This window comes from Porites lutea, chromosome 3 (assembly GCF_958299795.1).
Source record: "Porites lutea chromosome 3, jaPorLute2.1, whole genome shotgun sequence".
Classification (NCBI taxonomy): domain Eukaryota; kingdom Metazoa; phylum Cnidaria; class Anthozoa; order Scleractinia; family Poritidae; genus Porites; species Porites lutea.
In genome coordinates, this window is record NC_133203.1 from 33,587,221 (window position 1) to 33,593,876 (window position 6,656).

At 40.8% G+C, this 6,656-nt stretch overlaps 1 protein-coding gene and 1 pseudogene across 1 annotated transcript in view; one reads left to right on the plus strand and one right to left on the minus strand.

Annotated features, from left to right (window-relative positions):
* The window catches only part of LOC140930980 (tetratricopeptide repeat protein 4-like), a 73,002-nt gene that overhangs the window by 9,254 nt on the left and 57,092 nt on the right, over nt 1-6,656 (plus strand). The window lies entirely within an intron of this gene.
* Nucleotides 34-2,764, minus strand: LOC140932186 (uncharacterized; annotated as a pseudogene).

Below are 6,656 nucleotides of genomic sequence, written 5' to 3' on the forward strand. Positions count from 1 at the left end.
CAACATTTTATTGTTGTTGTAAGAAGAAATAAATTACTGTTGACTTGAGAAATACATGTTTATTTTGGTGCTTTGGCAATGTTTTTTCGTAACTCGCTGGCTTGAGGAGGAACGCTTGCGCTTACTGGCTTCCGTGGTTGTGGTTCGGTCTGAACGCGCACTTGGATGCGGCTGTCTAGTGCTTGAGCTTGGAACAGGTGTCACGAAGATACTCAGGTCTTCTTCTTGTTGTTGTTCTTCGGCATCAACACCGTCACCGTCCTGATTAGCAAGTGGCAGTCTCTCCGCTACACTCGTGACCAGGTACTGTTGGCGCTGGTCCAGAAGGCCGAGAAGCGTGCACACCCTCCTCCGTTCCGCCACAGCCTCGGCAGTTCCAAACGTTCCCAGAGAAACGTGATGGACCCTGAGTTTGCCTGTCAATTGCTTTATGCAGGCCTTCAACACAGAACGCTCCGACGAGTCGTCACTAGCCTGGTACCGTTCACAGCATCGCTTTAAATCGTTCTCGGTGGATCTCAACCAAGTTCCCTGAAACGCTTCTCTGGCAGCCTCTCGACGAGCCTGTTCTTCGGCTGCTACCCGTGCTTGGTCATACCGCTCGAGATCCCTCGCAATTGGACTGGGAGTGGGATCGTCGAGGTCGTCGGGTAACGCTCAATTTCGCGTTTGATACGCTCCTGGAGTGAAGGGAGTCCTCCCTCTTTCTGCGTCGTTCCGCTAGTGACCTTTCTTCTTCCCTCTTTTTGTGCTCCTCCGTCCTCAGCATCTGCGCGAGCTGTCTGTGGCGCAGGCAACCCGGCTGTGTCTTCTCAAGGAGATCTCGTAAATGCACCATACGATCTGCCTGTGAGGATGAAGACGAAACTGAATCGCCGTCGCTCTCGTCCTCTGGTTTTTCCTCGTCTGACGTGTCGACTGCTGGTATCTCTTTGGCCAAAACCACCGGCAGTGACATTGACCGAATCTCTGCCTTCTCTTCTTCGCGCAGCACACCTTCGGCAAAGGTCGATTCCTCCTCCTGTGTACTCTCGTCGCTATCGTCTTCCGATTCGTCCTCGTTGGCATCGCCTACCAAACACGGCACCTTGTCTTTGTGCTGTTTTTTATTGTAGAGAAGTAGCTTTAGGAAATCGTCACAGAACTTCGCCACCTCCTGCGGACTTAGGCTGTTCTTTAAGACTTCTCGAAAGTACTTTGGATCAGGATCTCTTGCAGAGTCGAAGGAACAGAATGCTCTTGGCGAGATCTTTCCCACCTGTTGCTCCTCAATGGCATCTTCAACAAAGTCCCGCCGGCTGATGGACCAACAGCGGCCGTCTTTTACCTCAATGAGGTCGTAGTTGATTATTAACGGCGAAAAAAGTTCGCAGAATGGATCGGATAACAGGTCGATCACTCTCTTCATCTCACGAAGAAGTCTTGACTTGAAGAACTCGTTGGTGGCGAGGGTGTTGACGAAAGCTCTTGCCTCGCATTTATACGAATACGTGTATCTGGCTTGGTCATTCTTCTTATAGACTTTGCCCCGATAGCTTGCATAGCCCAGTTTTCCCATGGCGATCGCTATATCGTTAACGAGGATTGCAAGTTTATCCGCCGACAGCATCTTATCCTCATCGCACGTCATGGATAGCTGACTGGTGGAAGCTTGAGAGGTTGTCGTGCTGGACTCAAAGCCAAATTTGTCTAATTGTAGCTTAGCTGCCGTCAGAAGTTCGACTGCACTCAGTAAGGACGTGTGAAATTTCGGGTTAACCAGGGTCACTCACACCACATTTTCAGTTCCACACTCGTCCAACTCCTGGGTGCATAAGCCATCACTGCCGATCACCTTTCTCGCTTCGTCTTGGTAACAGTGTTTGAAGGACGAGCTAACGAGGTCTTGCATAAAAGGATTTTTGTGATCTTTCAACACTTTGTAAAGTTCTGCTGTGGCTGGGGATTCTTTTCCCCCTTGAAACTGCACCTAAACGAATTCGGGGTGCACCAAAACCTATGGCCGATTGTCCGGGGCAGGTAGAAATTCAGTTTGCACATGTAAACCTTTGACATGACTTGTCCGTGGGACAAGCACTTTTTCAATTAGAAAAAACGGAAACAATTGAAAACTGAGTTCAAATTACAGTAGAATTACTTCTGTTACGACACAAATCATTAAGAAACAAAAAATTCAAGTTGATAATGGCAGTGTCACAAGAAAAAAGTACAGTCGTTGTTGTTAGGTTTTCTTTCAAAGCAACCGAGAAGAGAAAAAATCTTAAATGTTAGCAAAGAAATAACTGAATCAAGAGACGCTGAATACTTTGTTCACGGCTAAGGGAATGCTTGGGTTATCAAAAAGTAAGAAAATAATTTAATTACCTGTGTTGCTGTGACTTCCAGTCCTGAATTCAACAGGGCTTTATGCACAGAAATTGGGCTGGCGGGCGCACCGTTTACTGTAGTCAACGCGACCCAGTAAGCAATCGCAGGGCAGAGTGATTTGTTTACGATCGTTAGATTGCCTTCGAGCCATTGTTGAGAAAACGAGCTGGGAATCTCATCTTCAGAACTACTCTCCTCGTCTGTGTTCTCATTGATACTGCCCTTTTTTTTCTCTTCGCTGGCTATAGCACTAAAGAAAAAATACCACGTTGTGGATACCTGCAGTATTGGAAAGATAAAAATGCGTCAAACTTTAGTACTAAAATGTTCTTTAAAATCGCATCTGAAACCGGCGTATTGCAAAAATACTAACCTGATAATGCACGGTCGCACACATCTCGTTTTCCACAAACTGTTGCCCAGACCTTTGGCAAGGCCTTATCTTTCACTTTACAAACACATTTAGCCCTTATAATGCTGCCCCTTCCGCTTATTACCGGCGTTAGGTAGCACAAGGCCGTGCTGTTGATGCCCTCGCTGTTGAGCTGTCGACATGTCTTGTTCGCTGCATTCTTCGTTCGTAGCACAAATGTTGTGGCATGGGTGCGGCGTTTATATAGTGGATAAGCGCTGTGAAATTTTGACGAATAAATTTGAAAGTTTAGCCTTTTGTTGGCTCTGTTTTCGATGTGCTGATGAATAACTATGAAAGATGATTCGTTAGTTTGTTTGTCATGTTTTGAAGTCAAATATGTTGACGAGGACGTGTCGGAGATTATGTAACTATCAAATGAGTGTCAGAAAGGGCGTTCCTTTTTTTGCACGTTCTTTTAAAGTATGAATCGCTGTTGCTAGCGCAAGACAAGAAGGACATTCTTGTGTAATTTAGAGGGCAACTTCAACGCAAACAATACAATCGCTCTATTATGATGGTGCTCCCCAGGAGAAATCGAAGCAAAAAAACCCGACCCTTTTCGGTGAAGTACAATAACGATAGGATCATTAGACCTGTTCTCTGACTTGTTTTCTCGGACGCTCAAACAATGCAATCAAAACTGTCATTCAGTCCAGGTAGCGGCCGGCACCTTTTCTCAGACAATGATTCAAAGGAAAGACCGAAAAGATGTGATGCATTTAGTGTCACCATTTAGGAGCGGACTTAGTAATGAAATGCAAGAAATGATTGTATTTCTCAAGCTTTTTTTCAACGGACCTTCTTTAAAAGGAGTTTCTGTAATACTCAAAAATGCATCTTTTCCGTGTGTGATGAAAATTTTGGCTAAAACGAAAATAGAAAATGTATGAAAATGTATGAAATCGAAGCTGCATGGCTCCACAAAATCCGTAAAATCAAATCCATCTTTTCCGCGTGTGGTGAAATTTATAAACGGTAAAACCGTTTAAAAGAGTGCAAGCTCTTTTACAACAGTCCGTTTTCTTGGTTTTAAGCGGCTCCCTTTTGCCTTTTGAGACTGAAAGATGCTTGCGATTTCAATAAAGTAGTTTTTGTAATGCTCAAGGTGAACCCTTAACTCAACTGAAGCTTCATGTCTCCGGAAAATCTGTAAAAACCAATTGTCTAACACGAAAACAAAAAATGTGTGGAAAAGTATGAACTCGAAGCTGCATGGCTCCACAAAATCCGTAAAATCCATCTTTTCCGTGTGTGGTGAAAAGTGCTTTGAAAGGAAAAGAAATGCATTAAGCATTGACTGCTGGTGAAATTCATAGACGGCAAAACTCTTAAAGAGAGTAGTGGAAAATACAGGTTTCACAGATTTCCTGGAGACATGAATGTTTAATAAGATAACTTGCAGTCATGACTGACTGCCAACTGAAAAAGACTCTTCAAAGAGTAGCGGAAAATACGGATTTCACGGATTTCACGGAGATATGAATATTTAATATTATTCAAAATTTATTTGGTATAATGCTTCTCTTCTTTACTGTAAGTATCTTAATACAATTATATATATATATATATATATATATATATATATATATTATATTAATAATAGTATAAAGATACTTACAGTAAAAAAGAGAAGTAGTATATTAAATTAACATTGAATAATATTAAATATTCATATCTCCGTGAAATCCGTGAAATCCGTATTTTCCGCTCTGTTTAAAGAGTCTTTTTCAGTTGGCAGTCAGTCATGACTGCAAGTTATCTTATTCAACATTCATGTCTCCGGGAAATCCGTGAAATCTGTATTTTCCGCTACTCTTTTTAAAGAGTTTTACCGTGTATGAATTTCACTAGCAGTCAATGCTTAATGCATTTCTTTTCCATTTCAAAGAACTTTTCCCCACACGGAAAAGATGGATTCTACGGATTTAACGGTGAACCACCAGAGGTTATGACCAACCTTTGCTTAAATAAAATCAACGGATAAAACAGATATGCCGGAGACAAACTCATGTACATAGAATATCATGAAACAAAATCGCTCTGGGTTAACCCTTGGAGTCTTACCGAGTATGATTTTCACCAGCAGTCGATGCTTAATGCATTTCTTTTCCATTTCAAAAAACTTTTCGCCACACACGGAAAAGATGGATTCTACGGATTTAGCGGTGAACCACCAGAGGTCATGATCAACCTCGCTCTGGGTAAACCCTTGTTTTCTGATAAAAATTTAAGGCTAACATCTCTTTATACTGTATAGGAACAAGCGTTCCTTTCCATGGCTGTTCCTCGTACGAGGAACGTTTTTGCGGGAAAACGTCCATATTTATTTGTAGTTTTTAGCAAAAGATCTGAGAATGTGCTTTTTAGCTTCTTCCTGCATAAAACTACCAGGAGATATAGTTATAGAAAGATTTTCGCAGTACTTAGTATTATTTTAAAGCTTCAAAAAAGGGGAACTAAATTTTCGGGAAACGATCATCGTCATTGTCGTTATCATTATCATTGTCATTGTCATCGTCATTGTCATTACCATTATCATTATCATCTAATAATAAATCTAATATCATCATATTTAGCTGTAATGGACAAAACAAAAAGAAAACAAATTTCAAATACGCAAATAAATTTTGCTCACAAACAAACATACTTAGCAATAGAAATGACATCATCTGGTCGTTGCGCCTATGCAAGGCAAATTCTTAGTAAAAAGGCTACCAAAATTGTCTTCACAATTAAACGATTACTCTTGAGCAAGTTCGCATTAAATTCTGTAAACAAACATTAAATTTCTCATGGTACACAGAAAACAAAGCCTGTAGAGCAGAACTTGGCCGATACCCTCTATAGACATAATATATTATGTTACTGGCAAAGAATAGAACAAAACTCAGACAACGCTCTCTTAAATGAAGCTTTTATTTACGTAAGGAATCACAGTCAGTTTTATGGTCTATTAAATAGTGACAGAAACCCATAAGGGGTTGAAACGTGTAACTCGCGTTCAATGCTCGTGAATATTCATTTTGACCATATTTGGAAACCTTAGTGACGGATATCCATTTTCAACAAAATGGCTGCTGCGCGATCACCATGCAGATGTTTTAAGACAAGAGTTCTGCATTTCAAGGTTAAAAATACACCGTTAAAAGACAAAAAATGGAAAGAGAAAGTTCAAAAGAATGCTCAGCTTTCTTTTTGTGGAGAAAGGGAAGCTTTTCATCAAGAAATCGTCCTTCGAGGAATTCAACCTTGTTTTCTTCACGGCGGAGCCCATGGTCTGTTTTGAAATGCAACCGAGTCAGCGAAGTTTTTGCTGAATTGTCAGGTACATTTTGCACTCTATGGCCAAGACAATTACGTTTTTGAAAGGTAATTTATGTATTTTTAAATGTTTCATAGACGTTTTATAAATTTTTCTCTTCGGCGCTAAAGAAAAATTACAAAATGTGCCCTGATTTGAGATGGATTTTGTGTTGAATTTGCCATGTGCTTAGCCGATTTCACTTGCGTGAACGGATCCACGATCCAGATAGTGTTTTCCGAATTGCTCTAAAGGATTAACTTTTTGGACTTTGAATAAAAATTTTCAAGAAACGGCTTCTCTGTCTATTGTTTTTAGTTTGTTCATTATGAAATTAGCTCAAAACACGATCGTGACTACAACATCTAAGTTTAGGCTTTTAAAATGCTTCCCACATTCATTACAAGCATTACTTTTTGCGAAGATGTCAGGTTCAGGTTTTGGACACTTTTCGACGCGCAGCTAATGAATTTTATTCGAAAATATTTTTCACTGTTTATTCTAGACTTTTAACATAAGAATTTTAAAAGCCTATTTGCAGTATAAGTTTACTGTGCAGAGGGTCAACGAGGC